The following is a 15,869-nucleotide window of genomic DNA, read 5'->3' on the forward strand; positions in this document are numbered from 1 at the left end:
ATTTAACGACAAAATTATAGTTTTTTGATAGCCCTATGTGTGATATACATGCAGTGCTTTAAGTGGCCCAAAAGAGGTGCCGGTACTCTATTTTTTTTTTTTTTGCTGACTCGACTCCTATATTGAAGGGGTTTTATATTTAGCAGTCAACAGACGACCTTGTAAAAAATAATTAATCCTTTTATAAATTTGTGGATTTGCTTTAGCTAGAAATAGCTACTGAACATAAATAAAATGTGCAAAAGGATTTTGAAAAAATACCATTAGAAAGTGCTACTGTAGAAAGAGTTTTTGAACATAAATAAAATGTGCAAAAGGTAGATATGTGAGTACAATTTTCAGCATGGTTAAATGCTAAAACTAGTGGTTCAGAAAAAAACTTTAAAATGACACCAAGACCATGTCTATGGGGTCGAGAATAACAAAATACTGGCCATTTGAAACTCTAAAGTCATTTATTTTGTCCCATTGTTTTCCATTTTGCGGGTGGTAAAACTACAGTGCACGTAGTTCAAATTCATTGAAATTTCGTTTACTTTTAGTTAAGCAATTAAACTAAATGTATATTACAATTTCAAGAATGTTTTCTGCACATCGCCTGAGGAAATCCGAAGTTGCGTCGAGGGGAACCAAACTGACAGCCGCGACAGCGGAGATTATCACGTACCTACAAGGCTTGCGTCTGACCTGCAGCTATCATTCTGGCTTGGTGGGATTTCAGCGAGTCCTCTGATTCTGATGGCGTTCTTTTACTACTCAGAGTCTAAAACAAGGAGGGCATATTACGTGTTCATTGTATTTTCATTTTAACCGAGCAGCTATGGTTGCGCGTTTCACACACAAACACACACCTCTCCAGAGCACGTTGACACTGACTGAAGGACGCATGCGCTTTTAACTTGTAAACGCAAGGGTGTATGGGTAATGTAGTCTCTGCTCTCGGTGGAACGAATTAGGAAGCGTACATTAAGGGCGCCGTGAAAAGCGGCAGCGCAGCCAAATGATTAAATTAAACCTCTGATTTTTAAACAGATGAGCGTTCCGGTACGCTAAAAGCACGTTCTGGGCGCACGTAGAGGTGGTGGTACGCTCAAGAGCTATTTTTAGAAGTGGCGGTACTGAGTACCGGGGCGTTCCGGCCCACTTAAAGCACTGTATACATGTATAGAATAGATTGTAAAAATACAGAGCAGGACATTGTTAATACTAAAAAAGTGATTTTGTTTGATTTTGTTTGATAACTCTGAATGGTCAGCTCAGGCTCTATATTTGTGTTAATAACCAGTTACTTAGTTTAAAGGGGTGGTTCAATGGTATTTCATGCATTCTGACTTATTAACACAGTTAAAGAGTTGTTTCCTCATGCTAAACATAGGCAAAGTGTCAAAAAAGCAGTTGGGCGTGTTACAGAGTATTTCTGTGCCGAATGCACGTTGCCAGGGTTCGTACAAGTTTCGGAAAGTTTTTTTCAATTGTGGGTCCAGCTGACATTTCAGGGGTTTCTATACGTATCACTTATTTTTATGGGCACTTTCCCTGGAAAAACCCGCTACAACTTACATCACATCATGCGACAGCTTAATTTCAAAAATCAACAAAGGCACAAAAATGTGTGTTTTTTGGATGTAAGGAGAAAAAAGCCAGCCTTATGGAAACAATGGATATAGTTTATTATCCGGGGTAGCAGCGGAGTTTTGCGTGTTTGATGCACTGGATTTCATTGAAAAGTCCCAACCGGATCATGAGTTGCATGCGGCAAGTAAGACTTCTGTCTTATGTTGGAAATAGGTACATGCATATTATATAAATGACACGAACATGTAGTAAATCATAAACGTAAACAGTGTTGTATAGTGTTTGCTTGACTCGTACTCGCTCCTCCCGCTGTAGTAACTCCTCCTTAATTTTTTCGTACGTTATCGGAAAGAATCTGTAAAGCTAATATTTCTTTTATAAATCTGATTAAACTAAAGACTGTTCGGAGATATAAAGGATGTAATACTCCTCTATAGGTACTCCAGATTAACATCAGAAATGCAGAAACAGCATGTGTTATTTGAGCTTGAAGTCCCCCTTTAGTCAATAATTTTATAAATTTTATCATCTTTGAGCATCATAATTAGGGTTGTGCCGATAGACGATAGTATCGTGTTGTTATTATCATCATCATCATAGTTTCACAGTTTCATAGTTTTTCTCTCATGATAGGGGTTGTGGGTTGGTAAATGGTAATGGTAAATGGACTGCATTTATAGAGCGCTTTCATAGACCAATGGCCAACTTTGGCTTAACTTAGCACTTTACTGTATACTCTACATTATTAATACGCTTGGTTGTACGGTTTAACCTTAGCCGCTATATTCTACATCTTATATTATCTATTGATTTTCTGTGTTCTCCTCTACATCTACTTACGTAAAGCTGCTTTGCAACAATTAACAATTGTGAAAAGCGCTATATAAATAAAATTGAATTGAATTGAAATCCAAAGCGCTTTACATATTGCCTCACATTCACTCACACATTCATACACCGACGGCGGTGTCAGCCATGCAAGGCACCATACAGCTCGTCGGGAGCAGCTGGGGTTAGGTGTCTTGCTCAAGGACACCTCGACAATCACCAACCTTCCGATTTGTAGACAACCTACATGAACCACTCAACCACTGCCGCCCCAACAGGTTGCATTCATGACAGTGGCGCCCTTGTTTCTTTTTTGTTCATCAATCAAGTGACTTGTTATAAATGAGTAAAAAATGTACAAAGAAATAAGTAAACTACTGCCCACCCCAATTTCAAAATGGGGTATATCGCCCAACACTAATCATAATAGCATGTTAAAGTTTTTCTTGTGGCAGTAATTTCTTCTTGCTTTAAAACAGCACCACATGACTACTCTGCTGTTCGATGGTGCTTTAAGTTTAACTTCCATTATAATTTTAATGTATTATGTTTGTTGTATTGATGAAATTATAGAAATGCAATAAAGAAATCAGATTTTTGATGTCAGACCTCCCCATGGAAAGGAAATGTAGTCCTCTTCAATTCTCAATAATACACTACAATACAATCCTCTTCTCTTTTCCCCTTATCTGGGCAACAGACAGAGTGCAATAAAACAGCAGCCTTTTGAAACGAGCTGGAAAAGTTTTATAAACATGCATAAAAACAAGCATTAAAACAGTATAAAAGCATGCAAGGATAAAACACAGTAAAACATAAAAGCAGCCCAGTCATGCCTGTGACAAAAATAATACAGTGCCAAGTAAGTCAGTGCAAGGGTAAAATGCAGAATCATTCTCTTCTTTTTTGACATGCACAATACAATGCAGTCATCCTTGGACCTGAGCAACAAAACTCAATAATATCCTTATGTGTCATTCCAAATATATACTGACAAAAATCAGAAATCACTTTATAAAAACAGCCACTTTGTTACTAAATATGTGCCTATGACAGGATTGTGTTATTACCCGTTTAATGTGACTTCTGTTTTCGGACATCACTGGACAGTTCCACATAGGGCATGTAAGATGTAATCTTTGTCAGCTATATCGGCTATTTCCATCTCAAGGTCAGCTTGAATTACTCCTGGGAATGTGTTCAACAAGGACGGGTCAATCTCGAGGGGAGTGACAGAGAAAGATAATTTTTTCTTTCGGAACTCGCTGAATCTGCTCCCAAATGCAGTTTGCATATCCACGATCGCACCTAATTAATGGTAGTTAATCACCGTTGAGTGTGTGTGATCATGATAGGCTTCTTTGAACTCCATCAGGAAGGGAAGTGAGAGAGTGTGCCTCAATGTACATCTCTGGCAAATACAGTCAGCTTGCGCTTGAATGACAAAACAGCTTCCAGCATTTGCAGTGCAGTGTTTCCCCGCCCCTGGAGACTTTTATTTAGCATGTTTAGATGACTTGTCATATCCATCATAAAGTGCAGTTTTTTCCAGCCACTCGGTATCTTCCAGTTGCGGGTAGTTCAGGTTTTTGCTTTTCAAGAATGTTTTCACATGTTCTAAACAAGCAGCAAAGTGACGCAAAACCTCACCTCTGCACAGCCATCGGACTTTGTTGTGTAGCAGGAGATCAGAATATCCGCTGTCAACTTCATCTAGCATTGCACGGAATTGACGGTGGTTCAATGCTTTTGCAATTATCTTGTTCACCATCTCGATGACAAAGTTCATCACCTCCATACACTCCGGTGGGAATGTTTGTGCACACATCATGCAAGATTAGGGATGGGAATTGATAAGAATTTAACGATTCCGATTCCATTATCGATGTTGCTTATTGATCCGATTCCTTATCGATTGTCTTATCGATTCTCATTGGGTGAGGGAATAAGCACAAATTTGTATGTTTGTATTAACTCGCTTTAAATCTGTTAAGAAGGCACAGAACAGAGTATACACAAATTATGTGTAGCAACCTCAGAACCAACTTAAAAGTAGGTGAGCTACTTCTTAAAGTAAGGGACCTATAGCCTAGGGCAGTGTTTCTCAACCAGTAAATATGTGATCAGACTAGGAATTAATTAAACAGAACTAGACTGACATAAAACATGCAACTTTTGGTCATGCATGCATTTGTTATTTTCTTTTAAAGACATGATGCTGGACAAAATACAGCAAATTAACCTACCGAAATGCAGAGGCATCTACTGTGGCAAACGGATGCAAACCCTTTACCACTTAGTCACTGCTCGGCAGAGGTGGACACTACTTGAGTATTTTAGTTTCATTTTCCAAGCATCTGTGCTTTATCAGAGTGTTGTCTTGGGGAAAAAATTACTTTACTAAAAAGTTTTCACTACATTCTAAAGCATAGAATCATACTGTTTATTTATATTGCATATTAAAATTGATTGAATACATAATTACATAAAAATTGTGTACTTTTATTTTTCTTGAGTAAAAGTACTTTTTACTTAAGTAAAAGTAAAAAACATTACTAGATTTATAATGTACTTAAATATTAAATATAAACCAAAAACTTGAAATTATGAAATGTAGTGGAGTTAATATTATGATAATATGCTTTGGAATGTATGTTTTCAAAAAAATACAAAAACACTGATAAAATACAAATACTTGAAAATGTACTTTTAAGTAGAAATACTTAAGTAGTGTCCGCCTCTACTGCTCGGTGAAATGTGTTTATCCTAACCTCGGTCATTTTATATAGGTGCACGAGAGATACTTTTTGCAGCCTCTCTCTGAGCCAGTGTGAGAGCCAGCCAGACTCTGGCCGTCATCAATTTGATGGACAATGACAACGGAGATTATCCGTATAGTAAAAGTTTACATAATGAAATGGCGCTCACATTAACATTAACACATTACCTTCTGCATTAATAACAGATGGCGTCCCGTTAGCTCCGCTGGTGTTTGACTCGCTGCTGTTATTGTGTAATAGTGTATCAAACACGCGACAGTCCTGCAACCTCCTGCAACGCGACCGTATTGTCGTATGTTCGCGTGAAATATAAGTTACTGATTCAACTGCCAGTGTTTCGCGAAGCCTCGCTCTGCCCACCACTAAATATAACCAAACTTTGGATCGTTCTGCCTCGATGCAATGTTTGCTGCGTTCTAAACCAAAACAACACAGCGTGTGTGTGACGTCATGACTCGCAACAAGCGCGAGCGGAACCGATAAGCGGAATCGTTAGGCAGGCATGCTTACGGTTCAAAGGAATCGATTCACTGGGAACCGGTTCTTAAGTAGAACCAGTTCTCGATTCCCATCCCTATGCAAGATGCAGTGAAATGCAAGCAGATTTTGATCCAACGTTTTCTATAATATAGTCACAAACCCCTTTTGTGATCCTCTTATACTGCGTGCCCCATCTGTAGCCACTGAAATCAGGTGGTTGATGTTTATTCCATTGTCATTTAAAAACTTCAACACAGCCTCACATATGTCCTCCCCACATGTTTGGCCTTTTAGTGGTATTCATTTGATAATTTCTTCTTGTGGCCCATCAGAGTTAACATACCTGCATAACAGTGCTGCCTGTTCAATATCAATCTCATTATATGACTCATCACAGGCAATTGAGTATGCTTCCCAGGGTGTGTAGAGCACTCTACAATGATCTGGGACCAGATCCAGAGGGCCAAACGGGAGAAGGCAGACCTGCACGTCGTCTGGCTCGACCTTGCAAACGCGCATAGATCAGTCCCACACCAGCTACTGTTAACCTACTCTATGGAGTTCTTCCATATGTCCCCCTGCATAAAGAAAATAGTTGCATCCTACTTCAATGACCTGCAGATGTGCTTTGCCTTCCAAGACTTTACCACCGGGTGGCAAAGGAATTGCCATAGGTTGTGCTATCTCTCCCACCTTGTTTGTGTCAGCCTTTGAGGTGATCCTTGTCGGAGCAAAACAAATGGTTGGGGGGATCAAACTACCATCCGGCCAGAGACTACCCCCACTGAGGGCATACATGGACGACGTCGCCAGCCTCCTTCAGACAGCAACATGCACAGAAAGATTGCTGGAAAGGATGGAGAGTTGATGTCGTGGGCACGAATGAAGATCAAGCCATCAAAGTAACGGAGCCTGTCTCTCAGAAGAGGAGTCAGACACGACAGTACCATTATCGAGCAACCACTCATCTTTGAGCAACCCATCAAAAGCCTGGGGAGGCAGTACATGGCAAAGCTTAATGACAGAACGATGGGAAGAACCGTGATCGAACAGCTCTCAGAAGGATTGAAAAAATCAACCAAAGCCAACTACCGGGAAAGTACAAGGTCTGGTGCTTTTCAGGGTGATGTGGCCACTGAAAATTTGTGAGATCCCCACCATAAGCAAAATGGATGGAAAAGCCAACGTATTCATCCAAAAGTGATTGGGGCTTCCACAGTGTCTCTCAGAAACAAGCCTCTTCAGAAGGAACACCCTAACGCCCAATCTGACCAAGCCGTCAGTCGTCAGCAACATCAAGAGATTGTAAGCAGAGTCCAGGTGGGAAGAGCAGGGTTAGGGTGGGGAGAAGTGCCACGGTTCTGGTCCAAGGCCAACCGCAAAGAGAGGAAGGAGATATGGTGGTGGCGGAGGTGACAAGAATGGAGAAGGAGCGCTAAAAGGCTGTGTCGCAGGGCCAACAGGGAAGGTGGACAACCTGGGAGGGGATTGTCAACCAAAACATCACCTGGGCAGACCTGTGGAAAATCCCACAGGCAAGGCTCAGTTTCCTCATCCGCACAACCTACGACACGCTTCCCTGTCCACGGAACCTTCACCAGTGGTTCAGGATTGAGGAAGGCTGCACACTCTGCAATACCCCTAACGCAAGCCTCCAGCACATCTTGTCAGGCTGTCAGGCTGTCTCCCAGGTCTTGAGAAAGCTAGCCGAGGTGATAGAGGGGTGGTGACAGGGCAGCAAAGGGGTATCACCAGCAGAGAACCACAACCACGTCACTTTTGTCATGGAAGATGGGGGAGGAAGAAACCTTAGGCCAAGAGAAACAGTTAGGCCATTTTCCCCTGACCAGGAGTGGAGTGGATCTCGATAGGCAGCTCAGTTTCCCGGTCGAGATCACTGCTACATCTCTCTGCCCCGACATAGTGGTGTGGTCTACCAAGGTAAAAGCCGTGCTCATCATTGAGCTCACAGCCCAGCGGAGGAGGGAAAGGAGGACGCCTATGAACGTAAGAAGGCCAAGTACTCAGAGTTGACTGCTGAGTGCCGGGAGGCTGGCTGGAAGACCTCCATCTATCCAGTGGAAGTTGGATGCAGAGGCTACGTGGGGCTGTCAACCACACACCTTCTGAGAGATGTAGAAGTGACTGGAACCTAAAGAAGGCAACCAAAGAGTTAGCGGAGGAGGCAGAGAAGGGGAGCTTTTGGCTCTGGCTGAGGAGGAATGACAAGAGCTGGGGGAACAACTAACCCTGATAACAGCTGCAGAAGGTGATATCAGTCAGTTGCAGGGGGTGACAGGGAGACGTCCCTGCCACTGCTCCACCACCTGGAGACGTTCCAGGATTAAAGGAGTGAAATGTTGATGATTGGTGGTTCCTGGCTGATGACCCTGCAGCTTGACCCATGGGCACCGGAGGAGGTGCGACCGGCAGATGGCGTGCAGCATTCAATTCAATTCAATTTTATTTATATAGCGCTTTTCACAATACTCAATTGTTTCGAAGCAGCTTTACATTAATAGAAGCAGTAAAAGCACAGAAAAACGACAGAAAGCATAACATAATACACAATAGCATAAGCAGTCAAATTTGCTGCGGCTATGACGTGACATTATGAGCGAGCATATTACTAATGTAACGTCTAGAAGAAGAAGCTAAGTTAAGCCAAAGCAGGCTACCTCCTCGGGGTAAAAAACCCCCTAGGAGAAAAAAAACAAAAACCCTGGGTTGTTTAGCCGAGGAAATAAAAATAAAAGTCCTAGGAGGGAAAAACCCTTGGGAGATATACATGTATATACACACATATAAACGGATAAGGATCTTAAGCGGAGATTAAGCGGAGATTAAGCAGAGATTAAGCGGATATTAAGCGGGTCCTGCCGGTGGTCGTTGGTCAGGCATCAGCTGGGCATCACATTGAAGGACGACCAGTAGATCGAGGTGTGCCGACTTTCAGGTGGATTCAATAGCAGTTGTTCTTCGGAGCCTGTCTGACTTTCCTTTTCCCAGAGATATACAGCATTATAAAGAAGCAATACTTCACTGTTGTGGTGCGGTGCAACGTTGGATTCGTCTTACATCATGTAACATGATGATGTTACATGATGTAAGACGAATCCAACGTTGCACCGCACCACAACAGTGAAGTACAGGCTCAGCCTGGGTGCTTCAGCAGTTAAGCTCAAGTTTTGCCAAAAGAGCGATTTCCACACAGAGGGTAGTCCTTTAAAGCAGAGGTCCCCAACCACCGGGTCGCAACCGGGTCAAGAACGTCCTGAAAAAAATTGTATAATAGCTACGTAATAGCTTAATTGGGTATTTTGTACTTTAAGAGCCGACTTGAAATAACAAATAATTTCAATTTTTTTTCAATTTAATTTTTATAGCGCTTTTCACAATTGGTGATTGTTTCAAAGCAGCTTTACATTAATAGAAGCAGTGGAAAGCACAGAAAACGACAGATAGCACAACATAATACACGATAGCACAAGCAGCTACATTTGCTGCGGCTATGAATCAACATTATAAGCGTGCGTATTGCTAATGTAGCGTAAAGAAGAGGGTGCTAAGTTAAGCCCAAGAAGGCTGCCTCCCCGGGTTGAAAAACCCCCTAGGAGAAAAAAAAACCCAGGCTCAGCCGGGGAAGTAAAAAAAAAAGGAAAAACCCTTGGGAGATATATTTATATATACATTGAAACGATTAAGGAGATTAGGCGGAGGTTAGCCTTTTCTATTTTATACGTGACATTTGTTTTTGAAAGTTTATGCCCGGCTCATGGTTTGCTGCACATATGTTATCGAGTAAGGAGAGATTAAACATTTTTCTTAAGAATATTAATAGCATTTACCATGCTTTTGTCACGGCTAGTCCGTGTCATGTTTTGTGTATGTCTCCGCTTACGTCATCTGGACTATTCACAGACTGATTGCTCATCTCACCTGTTCCTTGTTTAGTCTTTGTGTATTTATACTGTTGTCTGTTTCACACTTGTCGCCAGTAGATTGTCATTGCAACCATGTCTGTTCCCTGTTTTGGATGTTCCTGTGTTTTGTTACCTGTTACTCCTCGTGTTATTATTTCCAGTTTTATCATTAAATGTTTTTTATTTTCCGAACTCAGCATTTGTGTCCTCACTTCACCTCCGTGTCGTGACAGCTTTGAAGTGTTGACGAAAATGAGGATTTGTAGGTGATAAGTGATATTTTAAATTGTATGCGATAATTAACTGGTAGCCAGTGTAAAGATGCCAGAATTGGACTTATGTGGTCATACTTTTTAGATCGAGTAAGCACTCTTGCAGAAGCGTTTTGAACTAGCAGCAGCTGGTTTACCTGATTTGCATGGCATCCCCCAAGTAGCGAGTTACAATAGTCTATTCTAGAGGTCATAAAAGCATGTATAAGCTTCTCTGCGTCAGATGTAGACAGTATATGGCTTATTTTTGAGATATTCTAAGATGGAAGAATGCTGTGTGGCAGACGTTGCCGATATGACTATCGAAGGATAAGTTGCTGTCGAACATCACACCTAAGTTCCTAATTTCCACTTTTAGGCGCACTTTCTCACAGTCTCTCTTTATCTCTACCAGCGCAGCGGCGATCACATTGCTGTCAGAGTTTGAGCATACAGTACTTCTAAAACACAATCGATCAAAGAATTGCAGAGGTATGACTTAATGAATAATTTGCAAATGTACGTCGCAAATCATGTAAATACGCGGAGACATTCAACTGTGTGACATGACTGAAAAGTAGGCTAATTATTTTATTCTTCTGTAAAACAACTTCAGAATTATCCAGAGATTGTGGCACCATGATCAAAATAAACTCTTTTATTGCAGTAATAATATTTTAATGGCTACACTTTTAACGTAGGTTTAAAAGGAAACTAAACTGTCCTGTGTCAATCATCATTATATGATAAACGGGAGTCTCCGTGCCTCCGCACCCAGACGCAATTCTTCTGGCATCTTTCCTCCTTCACTGCATTTTTCATCCGTTCTGCTACTTGAACTTGGGGCTCGAGCCCGACCAAGATTCGAGCTGCTTTCGAGAAGCAAGCCAAGTTTGTTTACCGTTAATTATTAAGACTAAATGGGCAGGCAAATCGAAACAATGAAAGTAAAAAAACTATCCGCCAAAATGTGGTTTTACACGTCTATATAAATATACTATAAATAAAGCAATTATTAATTTTCCCAATGCATGGTTGTTTGACCTTTCTTCCGTTTAAAACTTTATACATTTTGCAAAGGAGGATTTTCAGCACTTTGTTTGAACAGCAACTCAGCGCCCCCCCAAACCTCAACCCCCGGTCTGCGAATTTTTTTTAAAGCTGAAAGCGGTCCGCGGTGTAAAAAAGGTTGGGGACCCCTGCTTTGAAGGATGTCATTCTGTCTCTGTGTTCTTGGATGCGGCACGTTTCTCTCTCTTGCTAACAGACACTATCGCTGTTTTAAGTGCTTGGGCGCCAGCATGTTGAGGCGGCATTCATGGATGGAAGATAATTCTCACTGTGAGAACATGTCCCTTAAAAATGTCGCGACTCTTGTCTTTCCTCATGAAACTGGGAGTTACTGTGTTTGCTTTCAGAGTGACTTTGTAGTCATGTGCGAGTCCGCTGAAAGCCAGTATGGGGCGTTATGGGGTACAGTATGGAGGTGTAACTGCTGGGCCTGTCTCACAGTCCTCCCATCTTCGTAACACGCACTTGTTCCCATGGGTTTGTGCCATTATAGTACATTTGTGTCAGAAGACCACCCCACCTGGAGGGGTCGGCATGCAAGTTATTGGCATGTAAGGACTTCACTCAACAATTCTCCACAGTGAAAAAGCAGGTGGAGGACATTAAACAAATCTTGCCCCGATACGACCGGGCCACACATTGGTCGTTGCAGACCTATTCGGCACCTACTCTCAAGCAGGCACTTCCTCATGCAACGCTGATCCATCTCCAGCTACCACCTTGGAGAAAAGACAACATGGCTGACCACAGAAAAGATGGAACGCAGGAAGGCGGCAGACCATAAGTCATCCGTGATGGACCCTCCTAAGACTTCCAAGAGGCCCTGACATTCCCAGCCCAGGGAGGAATGACCAGACATCAGGCACGGCTCTGGAGGCCATGCCATAGCCCCCAAGTTGAAATAAGACTGATCCCTTTCCGTCTCGCCATCAGGGCTGGGCCCTCTTTTGTCTTTCTCTCTTTTTCAGACTCTGCCTGGCTCTTGGCTCTCTGCCTGGCTCTCTGTGCACACCCAATATCAGAGACACTACTATGCTGCTTCCCTCGATGTTAATAAGTCGAGCCAGGTTGGGGGATGCTTGCTTTCCCCGCCCACTCCTTCCCCCCGGCCACTTAGTGTGTTTCAGTGACATTTTCAATTCAATTTATTTATATAGCACTTTTCACAATTGTTAATTGAGGTGTTCACATTGGGGTGTTGACACACTGTCAACCTGTGGTCAGATGCCTCGAAACTGGGTTGGGTGCAGTGTTCAATGGGTATGCAATGGAATATCAACCACCTGGAGTTGTTGGCTGTCCATGTGTGGAATGTGTTCTGTACCTTTATCTGAACCGCACTCAGAACAAAAGTTCTGACCAGCTGTTGTTCTGCTTTGGAGGTCGGCAGAGGGCTTTTTTGGTTAAAAAAATCATTGTAAAGCAGCTTGACCACCTTAGATTATGTTAGAAACCTTGGTGTTGTCTTTGATCCTATGTTGTCTTTTAATAAACAGATTAAAAAAAGAACAAGAAAAAATACACCCTACCTACACAACCCCTGCTGTGCTCCTAAGTCTCGTCTCGAAATGCATTCCCAGCTTTCAGCTATCAACGGCAAAACTTTATGCAACTTCTGCAACGCTCGCTACAACTAGGCTACGACAAGCATCAACAAAGGTGCAAACATGCACTGTCGCAGTGGTGGTGACGTGATGAGTCAAATGTCATATGTTGTGAGTGTAATGGTAATTTAGACATACAAATATTGCACATACAGTATTTTCATTTGCGCTACTATCCGCAGGTACCCGCGGGTACCTGACACGTTGCAGGACTCTGGCATGTGCAACCAAATTGGTCGCACTCTCGAGCCCTGTAACTGACATTGTTGCCTGGGTTGTGTATGTTTTGGGTGGGTCTATCGAAAGAAGGTCCAGATTCTATTAAGGTAGGGGCCAGGGGTGCAAACTTGTCACCTTTCGGCGAAATTCGCAGTTTTTGAGCCAAAATAGGTCATTCTTGTGATTCGTCTAGATCCGATGAGTTTTTGAAAATGAGGGGTGAGGGGGGTCTGCGACATGGTAGCAGTAAATGAAATTATGAAAATCATGCCCAGCTATTGTGGTAACGATGTCAAATTACTAGCCAGTTTGGCAGGTTATGCTTTACAATTTATAGCCACCTCATTTGCTGCCGAAGTTTAAGCAGTCTGCAGATTGAGTGCACACACTTAACTCGTAGTATTTTCTCATTTGAGGTTACGCGCCCACGTCACGTTGCTGTGCGCGTGGTCATAAAGCTTAACATTTGTTCACGCACCGCAGTTTTAAGTTAAGTGATTTTAAGCCGTTGAAACACAAACAAAAGTGCTATATGCGCTATATACCTGTTTCTGTTTAAGAGGAGCGTGCAAGCCGCATATCCGCTTCTCATTAAGCTTGTGAGTATTTTGCCGTTGTATTAGCCTTAAATGCATACACGCTTCAAAATTCCCATCTTTTGCAAGTATCCTCATAAACACGAACATTTAGGTCTTAAGAGAATGTAAACAACTAAAACAGAAAACGCATGTGTTAATAGTATATTAGATCCAGACTTCAGTCTAAAAGGGGAAGTTACCTAGTTTTACTCCTGTCTGTCAATCTTGTTAATCAAACAGCATTGAGAGAAAATCTCTCACTGCTCTTAACTAAATCCCTTTTCTACCTTTAGTAAGATTTGTACGTCGAATTGTACAGAAGTTTGATTCGAGTTGCTCGTTCAGGGTTTATATTCATATACTGTATTATTAGAGCTATGACTGTGATCAGAACAAACCCTGAATTATGTTTATGTGTACTACTAAATAATAATAAAAATACAAATTTCTGTAACACTGTTGAGTTGTGCTACACTGCTGATGCATGGATGATGATGGAGATTAATCTTAAAGTATATTTATTAACTTCCTGCTGTTGACACATCATTCTCACGGTCGGAGCAGCTCTACATACATGCGGAGATGAACACACACACACTGATCTACCGTAACCCACAGGGGACAAACATTAACGCAAACGCGTTTTACATAGCTTACACTTTGGTGTCCTCTTGTGACCACTCACATGCACAACACAGAACAGCTAAGGACATTATAAACATGTTTAACAAACACTTTACAAAAAGGTTGTATTTGTTCACATTAGTAAATGCATTATGAACAAAAAATTAACATTATATTTGTATATAAGCATTCATTAATTCTTGTTTATGTAATTACAGTAATTGATGTTAGTAATTGATGTTGCATTAACTATGCAAACGGGTTCAAATATGATTTAAATTAAAATGCTAAAATCATATTTAAATTATATATATATATATATATATATATTAGGGGTGGAACGGTACACAGAAGTCCCGGTTCGGTTCGTACCTCGGTTCAGGGGCCACGGTTCCATTCACTTTCGTTACAATGGAGGGAAAAGCAAAACAAAAATGAAGAAGGCATTTTTTTAGTACTTAAGATAATCTTAAAAACATAGGTGTCTTTATCAGTGTCATTTTGAGATGTCATGAATATGAACTGAAATGCATTTAACATACTATCTCGTATTTCAAAAATGTATGCCACTTTAAGTAATCTTGTACTCATCTTTCATACAAATATTACAAGTGTTACCTAAGTACATTTTAAAATTACATTTTGGCCTTATTTCATATTAATGTACTAAAGAACAAAAAAATAGGCTTGTAGGATGAATTAATAGGTGTGTACGACTTCACGAGGCGCTGCAAGAAACCACAAGTGGATGACGTCAGAGTAACGCGAGAGCGATTTGAAATCAGCCTCCTCCGCAAGATTTCTCGCGGTACTCTGACGCTGATGGCGCTGCGTAAAGTTGAGCACATTTTAAAAAAGCAGCTGAACTCGACAGAACTGCGCCTTGTCCATTAATTGTATATTAGCAGGACAATTTATCTCCTCCTTCTCAGCGTGAGAAATACAAGGTGTGGCGGCGTGTGAACTGACGGAAATGCGTGTGTGTCAAGGTGAATGCGTGAGACTTGAGAGCCCCGATTAGATGTATTTCCACTCACATACCTAACAACTGCTGAACAACGCAGACGCACAGTCCTTGTCTTTTCCACCACTCTCTCGCCTGTACTGTTGTAACTGACTGGAAAACTGAAGTTTAGCCAAACTTGCGATCTTAAAGAGGCTGGCGGAGCGTCTAACTCTTGTGGAACACCACTTGCCATCCTTGCTATCGCTGCTCACTAACTGACTGGACCGGCGTCGACGTGACAAAAAACTGCAGAGTGCCAGAATGTAGACGGGCTCTGATAGAGCGCATACATAGGCGGAGCTCGGCTGCATTGGCGCCAATCAGAGCTTCAGAGCTAAAGCGGGGCAACAGATTAGCTGTCCATAAAGAACACGCGTATCTAACAGTAGTTCCGCATTACATTAATTATTTTGCACGCAAAATATATGAAGAGTTTCGTTGCAAAACGAGATAACCACCGTTTTGTTAATTGTTCAGAAATCTCGTTTTTTGGTTGTGCATTCCAATTAATTTCAATTCAACTGCATTGACAAAAATGTTAAAAAATGGATTTATCTCGTTTTGCAACGAAACTCTATATATATGAGCGCTTGTGTCTTTGTCACCTTTTTCACCCCTGATGAGTTTGCACCCCTGAGGGGCGTGTTTGTTTAGGTGATTTCAAATATCAATACTGGCTTTCAGAGATCATGCACCCCGCCTTTAATGTACTTATTTTATGAAAAGCTCTGACTCATTTAGACAGCACAGGTCACATGTACTGTCTAAGGCTGCATCTCAATTTATCTAGAGGTTCAAACAGAAATTGCGCGTTGTGTTAATCGCATGTTAATAAAATTTGTGGCATTAAAATGAATTTCCGTTAACTTGTTATTAACGCATTAATTTTGACAGCTCTAATGTGTGTGTGTGTGTGTGTGTATTTATGTG

The 15,869-nt window shown here is 41.6% G+C and overlaps 1 protein-coding gene across 5 annotated transcripts in view; it reads left to right on the top strand.

The window, feature by feature from the left end:
* Positions 1 to 15,869, top strand: part of LOC129419431 (suppressor of tumorigenicity 7 protein homolog) — a 236,756-nt gene that overhangs the window by 35,748 nt on the left and 185,139 nt on the right. The window lies entirely within an intron of this gene.

This window comes from Misgurnus anguillicaudatus, chromosome 15, assembly GCF_027580225.2.
Source record: "Misgurnus anguillicaudatus chromosome 15, ASM2758022v2, whole genome shotgun sequence".
Classification (NCBI taxonomy): Eukaryota; Metazoa; Chordata; class Actinopteri; order Cypriniformes; family Cobitidae; genus Misgurnus; species Misgurnus anguillicaudatus.